This window comes from Excalfactoria chinensis (genome assembly GCF_039878825.1).
Source record: "Excalfactoria chinensis isolate bCotChi1 chromosome Z unlocalized genomic scaffold, bCotChi1.hap2 SUPER_Z_unloc_1, whole genome shotgun sequence".
In the NCBI taxonomy this organism is placed as follows: Eukaryota; Metazoa; Chordata; class Aves; order Galliformes; family Phasianidae; genus Excalfactoria; species Excalfactoria chinensis.
The window spans coordinates 1,400,559-1,418,256 of NW_027315570.1; the positions used below are offsets into that span (position 1 = coordinate 1,400,559).

The 17,698-nt window shown below is 51.8% G+C and overlaps 1 long non-coding RNA gene across 1 annotated transcript; it reads right to left on the reverse strand.

Moving 5' to 3' along the window:
- Positions 1-12,807: 12,807 nt before the first annotated feature.
- On the reverse strand, positions 12,808-16,893 carry LOC140264723 (uncharacterized). The gene is made up of 3 exons (XR_011906089.1): positions 16,809-16,893; positions 16,515-16,633; positions 12,808-13,378 (listed from the first exon to the last, which is right to left on the reverse strand). It is a non-coding gene; the product is annotated as an uncharacterized lncRNA (long non-coding RNA).
- Positions 16,894-17,698: the final 805 nt, after the last annotated feature.

Here is a 17,698-nt window from a genome sequence, read left to right on the forward strand (position 1 = left end):
TCTTTAAAGCATGATTCATCTTGTGAACGTTTGACACTAACCGCTGTGCATCTACTCCTTCCTAGGTGACCCGAGCCCTTGTGTTCCCCGAAGACGCCGGGCATGGGACGACAGCGCATCCTGTGCTTCCATCAACGCAGAGCTGTTAGGAAGCACAGGGTGCTGCATTTCAGTCGACAGCCTTCCATATGGCACCATCAATGGAGACGAGAACGTCATCGTCATTCAAGCCCTCATTCATCCCATCCCTCCGGAAGCTGCTGACCTGAGCCTGCCAGACACCACCGGCACCAGCCTGGATTGCGACCCAGTGCAGGGGTCCCAGGACAGCCCAGGCCAAGCACAGCCCGAGTGCCCCGACAGCAGCACCACCATGCAGGCTCAGGTCAGCATCAGTGAGGAGAAGCCGAGCATCTTGGAGGCAGATGTAGAATCAGACCACCAGTCCCTGCCTCCAAGCAACAGCACGAGCTGTGAGCCACCCTCTCCTCAACAATAGAGGATGAGTCCCATCTTTCCCTGGAGCTACATAGCGAATGATACAGAGTGAATGTGAAACAGAAATGTGAACTTGATGAAAAAAAAAAAAAAAAGAAAAAAAGAAAAAAGAATTTAAAAAAGAAAAAGAAAAAATACACCAAAAATAACTTAATGATATCCTTGTGCTGCAAATAAGCAAGGTACTGCCAGCAGATTGAGAGAGATGTTCCTTCCCCTCAGTTCAGCGTTGTTGAGACCACACATCGATCATCGTGTCCTGATCTGAGTTCTCTGTTACAAGAATCATACCTAACGTAATCCAACAGAGGGCTCAGAAGATGATAAAGGGACTGCAACATCTCTCCTATAAGGAAAGGCTGAGAGAGCTAGGACTGTTAATCCTGGAGAAGATTCCGGGGAGATCTTATCCATGTGCAAATATACTGAATGGAGGATGCAGAGAATGGAGGTGATCTGCTCAGTGGTGCCATTGCCAGGACAAGAGACAGTGGCTACAGCCTCGGAGAGAGAAGGTTCCATGTAACCAATCAATAAGTGTTTGAGTGCTGAGGAGATAAAAGCATGTGCTCTTGAAATGAAGAAGGCTCAAACAGCAGACTTGAGGGTGCTTTTCCAGTTTTCTGGTTTGTGAAGACCCATTTATTTTCTTCTTGGAGTAGAAACACAGACTGAAGCCAGCAGAGTGCATGAGATCCAGCAAGAAGAAACACAGATGAAGGCAAATAAAGCTGAATTCCTCAGGTGATCAATTCTGCCTGCCAGAAACCACAGTCACCAGCCTGGACTGTGGCCCGGTGCCTTTGCAGTGCAGCCCAGCCCAAACACAGCCCGAGTGCCCCGACAGCAGCACCTCCAAGCAGGACCAAGTCAGTGTCACTGAGGAGAAGCCGAGCGTCTTGGAGGGGGACTTGGAGTCAGGCTGCAATTCAAATGAAAGCCTTCTGAGTGACAGCAGAGACAGAGAGAAAGAGGTCATCATTGTTCAGCCAGTCCTTTCTCCTAGTTCTGCTGAAGGGGCTGACGTGAACCTGCAAGAAACCACAGTCACCAGCCTGGACTGTGGCCCGGTTGAAAGCAGTTGAAAGAGGAGTTAATGAAGGCCCCAGCATTAGGACAATGGGGCAGAAGAGAACTGCACTGGTATCCCACACGGTCTCTCCAGTGCTGGAGGTGAAAGGGGGACATTGGCTTTCCCCTCAGAGATTTTTGAAGTATCAGGCCATTCTAGTGGAGCAAGATGATGGAGAAATAACAGTAACAAATATTGTAAATCAGCTGCTTTTCTTAGTGCAATTACAGGAGAACCTGTGTCTCACGACTGTTTAGAGACTATGGAAGCAGTCTATTCCAGTCGCAGAGACTTGAAAGAAGAACCACTGGAGGATGCGGAAGACACCTGGTACACAGACGGGAGCAGCTTTGTTCGACATGGGAAGATAAAGATATGGACTGATTCAAAATATGCCTTAGTGCTGTTCATGCACCCATATCAGCAATATGGAAAGAAAGAGGACTGTTGTCAAGCCAAGGGAAAGGTCTTAAACACGCTGAAGAAATAGCCAGACTCCTGGAGGCAGTCCAACAGCTGGAGAAGGTTGCTAAAATGCACTGTTGATGCCAGCAAAGGGGAGACAGTGCTGAAGGAATGGGAAATGCGCTGGCTGACAGAGAAGCAAAGCGAGCGGCAGAGGGTGAGGTGGTGGAGGCTTCCTTGATTCCAGGTGGTAACATGCAGGTGGATGGTGAGCCAAAGCACTCCAAAGAGTATTGGAACTCGATAAATAATTATCAGGAAGGGCAGGTAAAAGAGGAAGGATGGAGCTTTCCAGCACAAGGGAAAAGAATGATTCCAGCAGCCATATGATGGGCTGTGGTGACTGAACACAGGAACACTCACTGGGGAGCAGAAGCATTATATAAATATCTTGTTCAACGAGTGGTCACCCGAAATGGGTATACTGCCATTAGGCAAGTGACCCAGCAAGGTGAAGTTTGTTTACCAAATAATCCTAACACAGGCCACAAAGTTCAGTTAGGGCAAACAGGGAGAGAAATTATCCAGGACAATAATGGCAGGTAGATTTCTCAGAGCTGCCAAGAAAAGGGGGGTACAGATGCATGTTAGTTTTAGCAGATACCTTTTCAGGATGGCCTGAGGCATACCCGTGCCGGACTAACCAGGCCAGGGAAGTAACAAAAGTTTTGTGACAAGAAATAATTCCAAGGTTCTGGGTGCCAGGAACAATCTCTTCAGATTGAGGCCCCCATTTTATTGCTAAAGTGGTTCAACAAGTCAGTACTTTATTGGGAATCAATTGGCAGTTGCATACACCTTACAGGCCACAGTCAAGTGGCCAAGTGGAAAAGAGGAGCCATTTATCTAAGCTGCAAATACTAAAAGTTGGCCAAGAGGCTGGGATTCCATGGTTGCAAGCACTGCCTCTGGCACTTGTGAGAATTCCAACTAAACCACTAAACCCCAACCAAGGAAGGATGAAGCCCATATGAAATTCTCTATGGGCGACCTGTGCGGTGCCTTTGCAGTGCAGCCCAGCCCAAAGACAGCCCGAGTGCCCCAACAGCGTCACCTCCAAGCAGGACCAAGTCAATGTCACCGAGGAGAAGCCGAGCCCTTGGATGGGAACCTGGAGTCAGGCCTGCAGTCCCAGGCACCAGGCAGCAACACGAGCTCTGAGCCACTCTCTCCTCAACAACAGAGGATGAATCCCATCTTTCCCCGTCCCTCTCCCGTCCTCCTTTCTTCGATTGAATAAAGGCACTCTGGTGCTCAATCAACGCCTTGACTGTGTTCCAAGTCTTCATTCACAGGGACCATGATGAATGCAAGAAACAGCAAGGCAGCTCAGCTTGCAATGCTCTGACTGTGGGGTGCGTGCAGCAGAGCTCTGGGTGTGTTCCCATTTTGCCTGGTTTTGTGATGCCCGCAGCGAGAGCTCTGTTACCATTTTTTAGGGGAGCAAACAGTCTCTAGCATCCTGGATGCTGCTTATGAAAACCCCAAGCTTCCTGGCTGTGGCTTTGTGATGCTTTTCAGGGCCTTTTGATGCTCTTCGCTGCCTTGGCTGCTCCCTCACACCTCTGTCCTCCTGCCGTGTCCATTCCCAGCTCCCACCTACGAGCTGTCCCTGCCATCATCACGCTGCGGAAGAAGGAGCTCACCCTGACCAACATCAGGCAGTGCTGCCTGCCCTCTCTCACTCTCTAGACCAAGTGTAACTACACTGTCGTGCAGACAAATGCTTTCTGTCACATCCTCCATCCCCGCAGCCATTTACCGGTAGGTGGCTGTTGCAGAAGAAGAATCAAGCAGCAGAAGCTTTTGCTCAGCTACAGCACACAAATGCTACAAAAGCAGAAAAAAAACACAAGCTCTGGGTCTGTTTGTCTTGCACAGGCATGCACGGACTCTGTTTGATGGTACCCCCCATCCTTGATTTCCTTCCCTGCTTCTTGTCTGATGGCACTGCTGAGCCAGGAACAAGCTGCCCAGCGTGGCAGAGCGTGGTGCAGAGCTGTGCTGGGCCCTCCTCCCCTTCCTCTGCTGCAGCTTGGCGTGCAACCTCACCCACTTCTCTGACAGACCTGCTGATCCCACGCGTGCCATCGGGATGCTCTGGCACGGGATGTGCCTCCAACCCAAAGCTCCTTCCCACCTCCCAAGGGAAAGCAAAGCAACCCAAGCATCGCCAACAAACCTGCCCAGCAGACAGCAGGGAATGCAAACAGCTTCTGGCTGCTCCCCTGCACTCCCGTCCTAAGTAAGAGACCTCACGAGGACTGGCTGGGAAATCAGTGCATGACACACGTGAGTGTGCACAGGATTGTGCAAAGCAGTGGGGTTCCATGAGTTGTGTGTGTGTGTGTGAGTGTGTGTGGATTTGTGCATGGATGGTGTTGCACACATTTGTTTTCGTGAGTGTCCAAAGCAGTGGGGTTGCTCAGGTGTGTGTAGGTCAGTGGGTATGTGTGCAAGGATGAGCATGCACATGTATGTGCGTGCACAGGGGTGTGCAAAGGGTTGGATTTGCACAAGGACATTGTGGTACTGACTTGCAGAATCAAACTCTATAATCCAGAGACTGGTTATAAAGCAGGTATGTTTATTCCAGCGTTGCGCAGCGCCGGTTGCAAGGGGGATGGCTCCTCCAAACTTGCACACCGTAAGGAGAAAAGTGTGTTACAGACATAAGTCAAGCTAATACATGATCAATAGTCTCCTCCCCAGTTTGATTACATATTCATTACATTCCCTATGGCCCCATTCCCTCTGACCCCATTCCCTCTGACCCCATTCCCCGCGACCCTTGTCTTTGTTTTGGGGTGAAATTCTTCTTCTGTTTCCTTCTTGGTGTTATCTGCCGTTATCGTTCTCCCATGTCAGCATCATCTTGCCCGGGGGTATCTAATCCTTCTTCTTGTCAGAGGTCTCCGGACAGTTCCTTCTTATCTTTGCTGCCCTCTTTTCTGGTTTTGTTTTGAGTAAGTGTCTGTAATTCCCCCTTTCTCTGTCCTCCCTTAACATAAACTATCTATCTGTAACTACCCTTTGCCTTAGCGAGGCCCCCTTTCCCTTTTCTGTAGCAAAGTGTTCCCCTTTCAGCTACTATGGAGTCCTTTTTCACTATTCAGTTCCCCCCTTTCTTTAATCTAGCAGGGCTTCCACCTGCTAGATTATTTTATTCTATCTTGACATGTCCTGAAATAAGTCCCGCTCTCTACCTTTTACCTTAGCTCATGCCTCTCCTATACCTCATATATTCCCTTCTGGTATCCTGGCACAGACACAAAGAGCATCTTATAACAACACAAGCAAAACACACAAAGAGTAGCAAGGTGATGCAGGCTAAGAAAAGCTGTTTCAGTCATCCCAAATTTGGCAACTAGCAAGTTTATCCCATAGTCCAGAGAAAACTGTTCCCCAGTCAGTGTTATCCCTGCCTACCCCATGTTGCAATTCAACTTTGGATAAACAGGATGCCTCCTCTTGGATTGTCCATCAGGCATCTGCAGCAGCATCCTGAACTGTTTCTAAGGTGACAGAAATTTTCCTACAGCGATACCCCCCTTTTCTTGGGAGCTGTGTGAAATCAATTTGCCATGGTTGCCCTGGAAGGCCCCTTCCCGTGAGGCCCACTTGTGCCCTGTTCCTGGTCCTGGGATTGTACTTTGTAGTGTTGGTTTGCCCAATATTGATCTTCCCTTCTAACCAATTCCCATAAAACACAAAAGGGCATAACATTGTGTCCATCTGGGTTTGCACCCATCTGTCAGCTTGCTCTCTTCCCTTCTAAATCGTTAATTAGACTCCTGTTCTCCTTAGAATATTTTACAGGTTTTGACTTGGGTTCAGAGGTTTTAAGTGTACCATCTGGAATTGAAGCCTTCTTCAACTGCCTGTTCTGCCATCTGATCTATCACCTTATTTTCTGTCTCCTGTGCAGTGTTACATTTCTGATGTCCTTTACCACCTCTAGTAGCCATTGGTAGATTTACATCGCGCTGTTTTCCTTGTGTGTGAGCAATCCTTGCTCCTTTCAGATGGTCCTATGAGCGTGTGGCACCCCAAACACATATTTAGCATCTGTCCATAGAATTAAGGCTCTGGTCAAGGCAGTTATTTCAGCCTTCCGAGGGGAAGTCCCCACAGCTGGTGGTTGTGCTTCTATGACCTGGTCAGTAGCAGTTACTGCATGTCCTGCCTTACAGTCTCCTTGTCTCATCAAACTGCAGCTGTTGGTTAACCAGGTGTATTCTGCATCCTCGGAGGGTTCATCCTTCAGGTCCGACCGAGCAGCTGGAATGTGCAGCTTCAGTTGTTTCCAAGCAGTCGTGCAATCCGGGAGTTCCGCTAAGGAAAGATACTGGGTTGACAGTATTAGTTACAGTTATTTCTACATTGCCCTGCTCTACCAGGATGGCTTGGTGTTTCGATAATCTTTTTTGGTAAGAACGAATGTCCCGCTTTTGCCTCCAATACAGTAAACACTGTATGAGGTAATAAAATGAGTGTCCTTTGGCCCAGTGTAGATCTATGGGCTTCCTGAACATTGAGCACCAGTGCACCCTGGCTATCCCTTACTCACTCGATGCTGTTTGAAGTTTACCATCAGTCCGTAGCTGTGTATCCGTGGTTGGCACCCTCCTGTCATTACTGGGAAAGTATGGACTTCCTTGGCAGTTTGCAGCTCAGGGGTTTAGTAGATGGCTTCTTTCCTGGCAGTCCTTAAGGTTCAAAGTCCAGCTGTAATCTCCTATTCCAAGTATGTCACTTGCTGCTGAGTTAGTTGTGCTTTCTGTAAACCAAGACACTCGGCAAACTCTCAGTCTGTTGTACACAGTTCTTTTGTTGCTGTGGCATCCACGTGCTCCAGTAAAGTTCCACCCTAGGATGGAGGATCCCAGGTCTCAGGTTCACGAGTTGACCAGTTCTCAAAAATCATTCAGCTGTTCCCACAACCCTGGGTAACGCTGTCCAGGTTAACTCTTCTCGCTCTCTTAGGGCTTTCCTATTCAAAGGCAAATAACCTTAGGCTTCCTTTGGCCAAACCAGGCAGAAGAGACATCCCTCAAATCCAGAAGGTAAACATTCATTCCTTAGGTTTTTTTTAAGGTAAAAATTCATTCCTTAATTTGGTTGATAAAGTGCATGGATTTTCCATTACTGAGTGTATCCATTCAATGAGTCCATTACTTGCCCTCATGTCTTCTACCAAACTAAAGCACTTGGTATCTAAAAATTTAGCGAATTTGCAAAATTGGAGTTTTGCACTTGGATTCCCATTCAATTAGGAATTCAGACTCTTCCATTTGTGTGTGTGTGGATTTGTGCACGGATGGTGTTGCACACGTTTGTGTTCATGAGTGTCCAAAGCAGTGGGGTTGCTCAGGTGTGTGCAGGTCAGTGGGTATGTGTGCAAGGACGAGCATGCACATACATGTGTGTGCACAGGGGTGTGCAGAGTGTTGAAGCTGAACAAGGCCATTGTGGTACTGCTGTGTGCGTGCACTTTGGGAGTGAAAAGAAAGGGTTACACATGTGTCTGTGTGTATGCGCACAGGGCTGCACTACAGGATGTGGACGCGTGAGTGTGTGTGAGCACACAGATAGTGTGTACACGCAGTGGCAAAAATGTGTGCTTGCACAGGGGTGTGCTGAGGAGATGGGTTGCACACAGGTGCACAGGTGCGGCCTGGAGCAGACCCTCACCTCCAGAAGCCCATGATTGGTTCAGTCTCTAATTTTACCCGCAAGTTCTCAACGTTGATCATGGCTGTTCTTGGTCCTTTGCAGTCAGCTTCTTCGTATAGAGGGCAAATCCCTTGCCCTCCTGAATTCCATAGTTACAATCACGTCTGCTTTGTGTCAGGCTTTTGCTTTATTTGTTTATTTATATATTTATTTATTTTCCTTTCCCATTTTCTACGTAGGAAAATTAATTTCTGAGCCATTAGAAGAAGAAGTGCAACAGGCAACAATCTTCCTTACACTGCACAGTTTGCATGAGTAGCCAAGTGCTCCTCAGGTCACGTGTGCTGCAGAGCTGACCTTGGTGGCAGGGGCCGTGTCTTCATTTTCTACCTGCCCCATGGGAACATAAGAAGACTATTCAGAGCAGGAGCTGCAGAGCAGGATGAACAGCATGAGAAGGTAAGGCTGAGAACCAAGGACGCAGCTTTTGTGTCACTCACCCACCTGTGGCAGAGGTCAGGATTTCTGCAGGGATGGGAAATCATCCCATCACTTACTGCCTTACAAGGAGCTGAGAAGCTTTTCTTGCTCAAGTCCTGCTTCCAAGCTTAACCACCTCCAGGGAAGTAGATGCCACTTTTCTGGTGTCCTTCAATTCCGTGCCCACATTTTCCCCAAAGCAAAAGAATTTGGAGGTAACCACCTGCAGTGAAGTGAGTGATTTCTGTGCCTATTTCTGATGGTGGCAATGACTTCGGAGGTCACACTTAATTGACGGTGCCTGTTTCCATTCTGACAAAGGCTGTTGTTGCAGCTGACTTCCCAAGGCTGCCATACGTGGTGATGATGCAGCCTTGGGCTTCTGAGTTTGCATGAATCCCACCTTTCCTTTCTCTGTCTTGCAGGTCAGCTGGTGCTGGAAGCGGACGGTATCTCAGTAGGAATGAAGGTGAGCGCAGGAGCAGATGCTGAGGCGAGGAAGGAAGTCCATGCTAATGAGCTCTGAAGCATCTGCAGGTACGGTACCGGAGGAGGCAGCAGTGATGCTGGAGGGCACGTGGTGAGTGCGTGGACAGGGTGGCACAAACGCGTGCGTGTGCTGAGGAGTTGGGTTGCACACAGGTGCAGACAAAGGGATGTTTGTGGTAGGTGTAGGCCCGTACGTGTTCCCAGGGATGGTTTACACACGTCTGTGAATGCAAAGGAGGGCACAAGATGCAGTGCGTGCATGGGGGTGTGCAAAGCAGGCAGGGTGGCGCACGGGTGGACGTGTGCACATGGATAGGGGAAGGCTGGGGTTACAGGTTGACCTGTGCTGAGGTGAGTGGGGGCTCATGGTGTTGCTCAGTGGTAGATTTGTTCACACTGAGTGCTAACAGGAAACTCGCACACCCTTTTTGTTTTGGCTGTGTTAGGGCTGTGATCCCTTGCTGCTGGGATGGGGTGTTGGAAGGATGGTGTGCGTGCCGAGCTCCCATCTCTCTTGCAGGAATCAAGGGTAGAGACAAAGGGATGTTTGGGCCAGGTGACCGCAAGAAGACTGGCTGTTCTGGATGGTGGCAGCTGATGGAAACAGGTATTCCAGGCTGAGAGAGCTAGGACTGTTAATCCTGGAGAAGATTCCGGGGAGATCTTATCCATGTGCAAATATACTGAATGGAGGATGCAGAGAATGGAGGTGATCTGCTCAGTGGTGCCATTGCCAGGACAAGAGACAGTGGCTACAGCCTCGGAGAGAGAAGGTTCCATGTAAACAATAAGTGTTTGAGTGCTGAGGAGATAAAAGCATGTGCTCTTGAAATGAAGAAGGCTCAAACAGCAGACTTGAGGGTGCTTTTCCAGTTTTCTGGTTTGTGAAGACCCATTTATTTTCTTCTTGGAGTAGAAACACAGACTGAAGCCAGCAGAGTGCATGAGATCCAGCAAGAGGAAACACAGATGAAGGCAAATAAAGCTGAATTCCTCAGGTGATCAATTCTGCCTGCCAGAAACCACAGTCACCAGCCTGGACTGTGGCCCGGTGCCTTTGCAGTGCAGCCCAGCCCAAACACAGCCCGAGTGCCCCGACAGCAGCACCTCCAAGCAGGACCAAGTCAGTGTCACTGAGGAGAAGCCGAGCGTCTTGGAGGGGGACTTGGAGTCAGGCCTGCAGTCCCAGGCACCAGGCAGCAACACGAGCTCTGAGCCGCTCTCTCCTCAACAACAGAGAATGAGTCCCATCTTTCCCCGTACCTCTCCCGTCCTCCTTTCTCCAATTGAATAAAGGCACTCTGGTGCTCAATCAACGCCTTGACTGTGTTCCGAGTCTTCATTCACAGGGACCGGGAGGAATGCAAGAAACAGTCTGATGGCACTGCTGAGCCAGGAACAAGCTGCCCAGCATGGCAGAGCGTGGTGCAGAGCTGTGCTGGGCCCTCCTCCCCTTCCTCTGCTGCAGCTTGGCGTGCAACCTCACCCACTTCTCTGACAGACCTGCTGATCCCACGCGTGCCATCGGGATGCTCTGGCACGGGATGTGCCTCCAACCCAAAGCTCCTTCCCACCTCCCAAGGGAAAGCAAAGCAACCCAAGCATCGCCAACAAACCTGCCCGGCAGACAGCAGGGAATGCAAACAGCTTCTGGCTGCTCCCCTGCACTCCCGTCCTAAGTAAGAGACCCCACGAGGACTGGCTGGGAAATCAGTGCATGACACACGTGAGTGTGCACAGGATTGTGCAAAGCAGTGGGGTTCCACGAGTTGTGTATTTGTGCACCGATGGTGTTGCACACATTTGTGTTCATGAGTGTCCAAAGCAGTGGGGTTGCTCAGGTCTGTGCAGGTCAACAGGTATGTGTGCAAAGATGAACATGCACATATATGTGCGTGCACAGGGGTGTGCAAAGGGTTGGAGCTGCGCAAGGACATTGTGGTACCGGTGTGTGCGTGCACTTTGGGAGTGAAAGGAAGGGGTTACTCGTGTGTCTGTGTGTGCGCACAGGGCTGCTCTAGGGGATGTGGTTGTGTGAGTGTGTGTGAGCACATGGATAGTGCGTGGACGCGGTGGCACCAATGTGTGCTTGCACAGGGGTGTGCTGAGGAGTTGGGTTGCACACAGGTGCACACACAGGGATGTTTACTGGTAGGTGTAGGCACATACGTGTTCCCAGGGATGGTTTGCACACGTCTGTGAATGCAAAGGAGGACACAAGATGCGGTGCGTGAATGTGGGTGTGCAAAGCAGGCAGAGTGGCGCAGGTGTGTGCGTGTGCACGTGGATGGGCGGATGGCTGGGGTGCAGGTTGACCTCTGCTGAGGTGAGTGGGGGCTCATGGTGTTGCTCAGAGCCATCTCTTCTCCAGGCTGAGCATTCCCAGCTCCTGCAGCCTCTCCTCATATGGCCCCATTGTGCTCCAGAGCCCTCACCAGCTTTGTGTGCCGGTGTGCTGAGGAGTTGGGTTGCACAGAGGTGCACACACAGGGATGTTTGTGGTAGGTGTAGGCAGCTCTGAGCAAGGTTTTCTGAGCAAGTTCCCATCTCTTTTCCATTCCTTTGCCCCTCAGAACAGTTTTCCAGTGGCTCTTGTCCAGTAATTCTTTGAACAGCCTGCAGCTGACTCTCCTGAAGCTCAGGGTCCTGACTTTGCTTTTTGCCAGGCCTGCATTCCTTGAGATGAGGAACTCCAGGAGGGCATGGTCACTACAGCCCTGACCACCTCCAGTCTTAAGCCCTGCTGTGCACCGTGTCCAGTAATGCTTCCCTTCTGCTTGGTGTGCTCAATGCTTGGGCCACACAGTTCTTCTCAGTGCACTCCAGCAGTCTCTCAGACAGCTTGCAGCCAGCCATGCTGATTTCCCAGCCTGTCTGGAATCCCCCATCAAGTTGAGTCAGTGAGCGCGGTGCTTCTGGTAGCTGCAGTAAGCAGGGCCCGTCAACAGGCTCCCTTCACCGGGCGGCCTGGAGCAGACCCTCAGCTGCAGAAGCCCATGATTGGTTCAGTCCCTAATTTGACCCGCAAGTTCTCCATGTGATCCTGACTGTTCTTAGTCCTTTGCAGTCAGCTTCTTCGTATAGAGGGCAAATCCCTTGCCCTCCTGAATTCCATAGTTACAATCACGTCTGCTTTGTGTCAGGCTTTTGCTTTATTTGTTTATTTATATATTTATTTATTTTCCTTTCCCATTTTCTACGTAGGAAAATTAATTTCTGAGCCATTAGAAGGAGAAGCGCAACATGCAACAATCTTCCTTACACTGCACAGTTTGCATGAGTAGCCAAGTGCTCCTCAGGTCACGTGTGCTGCCGAGCTGACCTTGGTGGCAGGGGCCGCGTCTTCATTTTCTACCTGTCCCGTGGGAACAGAAGAAGACTATTCAGAGCAGGAGCTGCAGAGCGAGATGAACAGCATGAAAAGGTAAGGCTGGGAACCAAGGACGCAGCTTTTGTGTCACTCACCCACCTGTGGCAGAGGTCAGGATTTCTGCAGGGATGGGAAATCATCCCATCACTTACTGCCTTACAAGGAGCTGAGAAGCTTTTCTTGCTCAAGTCCTACTTCCCAGCTTAACCACCTCCGGGAAAGTAGATGTCACTTTTCCGGTGTCCTTCAATTCCGTGTCCACATTTTCCCAAAAGCAAAAGAATTTGGAGGTAACCACCTGCAGTGAAGTGAGCGATTTCTGTGCCTATTTCTGATGGTGGCAATGACTTCGGAGGTCACACTTAATTGACGGTGGCTGTTTCCATTCTGACAAAGGCTGTTGTTGCAGCTGATTTCCCAAGGCTGCCATACGTGGTGGTGATGCAGCCTTGGGCTTCTGAGTTTGCATGAATCCCACCTTTCCTTTCTCTGTGTCTTGCAGGTCAGCTGGTGCTGGAAGCGGACGGTATCTCAGTAGGAATGAAGGTGAGCGCAGGAGCAGCTGCTGAGGCGAGGAAGGAAGTCCATGCTAATGAGCTGCGAAGCATCTGCGGGTACGGTACCGGAGGAGGCAGCAGTGATGCTGGAGGGCACGTGGTGAGTGCGTGGACAGGGTGGCACAAACGCGTGCGTGTGCTGAGGAGTTGGGTTGCACACAGGTGCAGACAAAGGGATGTTTGTGGTAGGTGTAGGCACGTACGTGTTCCCAGGGATGGTTTGCACACGTCTGTGAATGCAAAGGAGGGCACAAGATGCAGTGCGTGCATGGGGGTGTGCAAAGCAGGCAGGGTGGCACACGGGTGGGCGTGTGCACATGGATAGGGGAAGGCTGGGGTTACAGGTTGACCTGTGCTGAGGTGAGTGGGGGCTCATGGTGTTGCTCAGTGGTAGATTTGTTCTCACTGAGTGCTAACAGGAAACTCACACACCCTTTTTGTTTTGGCTGTGCCAGTGCTGTGATCCCTTGCTGCTGGGCTGGGGTGTTGGAAGGATGGTGTGCGTGCCGAGCTCCCATCTCTCTTGCAGGAATCAAGTGTAGAGCCAAAGGGATGTTTGGGCCAGGTGGCTGCAAGAAGGCTGGCTGTTTGGGATGGTGGTAGCTGATGGAAAATGGGTATTCCGTTCAGCTTTTAACAGAAGTCAGGGGTCCTACAGCAAGAATGACTAGGATCTCGAATGGCTTCAAACATGCACACTGAGTACATCTGTCCTGCCATGCCATCTCTGCTTCTTTCTGATGAAAGCATTTTTACGACCACGTGTTGGGCCTGTTTGCTTGAAGAAGGAGAAATGTTAGGTACAGTTCTAACCGAGAACTTCTGCTAGGATTTCTGTGTAATTTGAATCATGAGTGTTAGCACAGTTCTCCTACTACTAATGGCTTTCACTAAACCACGTCCCTCAACACAACATTCAGTCGTTCTTTGAACACCCCCAGGGTCGGTGACTCCACCAGCTCCCTGGGCAGTCCATTCCAGTGCTTGGCCACCCTTTCTGAGAAGTAATATTTCCTAATGTCCAGCCTGAATCTCCTCTGCTGCAGCTTGAAACCATTCCCTCTAGTTCTGTCAATAATGACACAAGAGGACAGGCCGTCCCCCAGCTCACTACAACCTCCCTTCAGGAAGTTATATTGAGCAAGAAGGTCTCCCCTGAGCCATCTCTTCTCCAGGCTGAGCATTCCCAGCTCCTGCAGCCTCTCCTCATATGGCCCCATTGTGCTCCAGAGCCCTCACCAACTTTGTTGCCCTTCTTTGAACACGTTCCAAAGCCTCAGTGTCTTTCTTGCAGTGAGGGGTCCAAAACTGGAAACAGAACTTGAGTTGCAGCATCACCAGTGCCGAGTACAGGGGGACAGTCACCTCTCCGCTCCTGCTGGCAGTGCTTTTTCTGGCGCAAAATGAATGTAAGTGTCACATGTGTAACATCCTTTTTGATGGAGTTCTCTGACGAGAGTCCTATGGATTTGAGACCTGACTTGAAGCCTGTGGGCATCACCCAGGAGTTGGAGTGCCAGGATTAGGCCAGGGAACAGGAACCTCTTTGGTGGTTATTAACTCCCACCTTTTTTGGTCAGGAATCTATGTATGTATTTTTGTTGGTTTTTTTTTCATGCAAAGAAGAGACCGGTGAAGCTGTGAGGTGTCTAGAGCACAATCTTATGGGGAGCTTCTTATGGAACTGGGATGATTTAGTCTGGAAGAGAGGAGGCTCAGGGAGGACCTTATCATTCTCTACGATTACCTGAAGAGAGGTTATGTGGAGGTGAGGGTTGTCCTGCTCTTCTCCCATGTAAGTAGTGACAGGAGTGGAAGGAACAACCTCAGGTTGTATGAGGGGAGATTCAGCTTGGATGTTAAGAAAACCATCTCCAAATGGGTGCTCAGACGCTGGAGGCATCTGCTGGCTGAGTGCTTTGTTGGGTGAGCATCACACTGCTGGAAAGCACGCAGCTGTTGTCTCTGCGAACAGCCCCATCCGTGGGGACTGGTGGCTTTTTCATGTTACCCTTGTGTTTCAAGTCCTACATCCAGTTACTCGTGCTGTTTGAAAGCACCATCTTAGAGGCTGCCTTAATTTCTCCAGCCCCGAGCTTTGTGCCACGGGAGCTCCCCTGCTTCTCCCAGGGATGGGCGACCAAATGGAAGGCCCAGCAGAAGTCTGGGTAGGTGATATCACTTGCTGTTCCTTTCCCCACCCGTGCCAGGAGAAGCAGGGAATGGGACTGGGGGACATCCCAGCGGTGGGATCCTGCCTCAGGAATAAACTAATCAGTGCATGGTTCACTTTCGCAGCCCCCTCCGGTGGAGCTGTTGGACGCAGCGCAATGCACAGCGCTGTGACACCCCCAAAGACCAGCTGTATGGCTCAGAGCTGCGGAGCAGCAGCGCCGAGGGCAGAACGCAGTCTGCAGACAGCCTGCAAACACACGCCACCTGCTGACAACACAGCGCAGAACCCACTTTGTTACGAGCCAATATCAAAGTATCAGCTCCTGAGAAAAAGCGAGAGGCTTGGATCTCTTGTACTGCCTCTGCACAGATCTGTGCAGCTGCTGCAGCGTGCTGCTTCCACGCAGGATGCTCTCCCCCCCATATGAGCGCACTGACTGCGGGGACACACACAGTCCTTTCTGACTGTGTGCCCCACTCAACCCCTGCTCCCCCCACACTCAGATGTGATTCTCCTGCAGGACCGTGGCCCGCCTACCCTGCAGAGCACTGGCTCAGAAAGGCACAGGGGAAAGGGAAAAAGCAACAACACTTTTTGTATCCGATACTGCCTTTTTGCAGAACCAACGCGTCATTTATGTTGAGAAGGAACAAAAATATTTTAATTTTTTTAAATGGAGAAGGCCCGTAAGATTCAAAGGGGTTAGAAGGGGCCTGAGATCATCAAGTCCAGCTGCCCTGCTGAAGCAGGCTTCCTACAGCAAACCACCCAGGAAAGCATCCAGGCAGGTTTGGATATCTCCAAAGGAGATCCAAGGAGACTCCACCGTGTCTCTGAAGAGCCTGCTCCATTGCCCCTGCACTCCCAGTGAAGAAGCTACTCCCGTATTCCAGTTTCTGCCCATTGCCCTTTGTTCTATCACAGCACACCGCTGAAAGAAGCGTACACTTCAGGCCATTACTCCTTGTCCTCCTGCTACGCACCACCTCATCCATTTGCCTTCCCTTCAGGTATCTACAAATGTTTATCAGGTCCCCCTCTTCACTCTTCTTTTCCCCAGGCTGAACAGACACAGGTCACGCAGCCCTTCCTCACACAGGAGATGCTGTAGGCTCTTCATCATCTCTGTGACCCTTTGCTGGACTTCTTCTAGGAGACCCCTGTCTTTTTTGAACTGTGGAACCCAGAACTGGGCACAATATTTTAAATGAGGCCTAACCACGATAGAGGGTTAGGATCACCTACCCCAGCCTGCTGGACACACTCCAATGCACCCAGACAGCCCGCAGCCTATGCTGACACATATGGTAGTTCTCCTCCAGGTGTAGGGCCCCACACTTGTTCTTCTTTCCCACTCTGCAGCCTGCCCAGGCCTCACAGCCCTCTGTTGTTCCAGCCACTCCTCCCAGCTTCCTATTACAGCTCACCTTCTGCGGGTGCACTCAGCCCTTCATCCCAGTACCGGATCAGACCCTGAACACGCCCAGCCCTCCCCTGCCGTGTCCACTGAACTGTGTCCCTCAGTGCCACAGCTCCGCGGCCCCGGAACACCTCCACAGACGGCGACCACGCCGCTCCCAGAGCCCGGCTGCCCTTTAACGAACTTACACCACATACACCACCTGCCCCCCCCGGTGCAACTCGGTGCCACCACTGGGGCCGCTCTCCCCCAGCCGGACCACCCCCGCTGGCCGTGCCGCTCCCGCCGCCCCCCGTTTCCCGGCCGCTCACCGCATGTCCCGCGCCGTGCGGTCCGTCACGCGGCGGCCGGCTGTGTCCCCGCTCCCCGCGGCGAGGCCCGGGCGAAGTCTCGCTGTGGCGGCGGGCGGCTCCCCCGGAACAGGCCGGACCTGCGGGCAGAGCGGACACGGCGTTACCGTGGAGCGGAAGCCACGCGACACCTCGCGGCCCGCCCTCAAGGTCAGCCGGCGCAGCGCCGAGCCCTGCCCACGAACCGCCCCGCCCCCCGAGCCGGGCTGGGCCGAGCCGAGCCGGGCGCCGCGACCGCGGCCCAGCGGGACGCACCCCCAGCCGCGGCCATGGCGGGGCGGCACCGCAACGAGCCCGCGCGCCGCCGCCTGACGTCCGACGCTGCGTGATGACGTCAGAGCCGGCGCCGGGGGGGAGGAGCCCGCTGGGGGCGGGGCGGGTCCTCCCCTCCCGCAGCCAATCAGAGCGCGGCGTTCCCGCTGTCCCGGCGCGCCGGCTGCAGTCGGACAACGGGACGTTCCGATACTGAGCCCTGATCTCTGAGCTGCTGGCGCCTGTCAGCTCCTGTCAGTCAGCTGCACAGCTGTCTGTGTGCACAGCTGTCTGTGTGCACAGCTGTCTGTGTGCACAGCTGTCTGTGTGCACAGCTGTCTGCTCTGTGTGTGCACGAGAGTCCGGATGGCACCTCCAACAAGTCCTTGTGTCGCTTGTTCCTCCCCCTCAGACGCCCCGGGCTGTGCCATTTAACAGCTGCCGCTTCTGCAGCTGCAGATCCGCACCAAGCGGGGCTCTGCACCCGCAGCCGGTCCAGCGCCCGTTTACGCGGTGGGGCGGTCTCCGCTGGGGGTAGGAACAGCATCCAAGGTCATCATAAAGGAGGAACAAGGCTGTTTCCTTTCTCTGCAGGCTCAAACCCTGCTGGGCTCATCCCGGGAAAGCCCCGAATTAGCTGAAGAGCTGCGGGCAGCAGAGGAGGAGGAGGGCGAAACCCTTTTGGAAGCATTAACTTGGTGGTACACTGGAGTTCTGTAGTCAGGCCCCTCTGCCTGTATATCCAGCTCTCACCTTGTAAACACCTTCCAGTACCTAAGGGGAGCTTCTAAGTGGGAGGGAGAGCAACGTTTTACATGGGCAGAGAGTGACAGGACGAGGAAGAATGCCTTTAAACTAAAAGTGGAGATTTGGGTGACATGTTAGAAGGAATT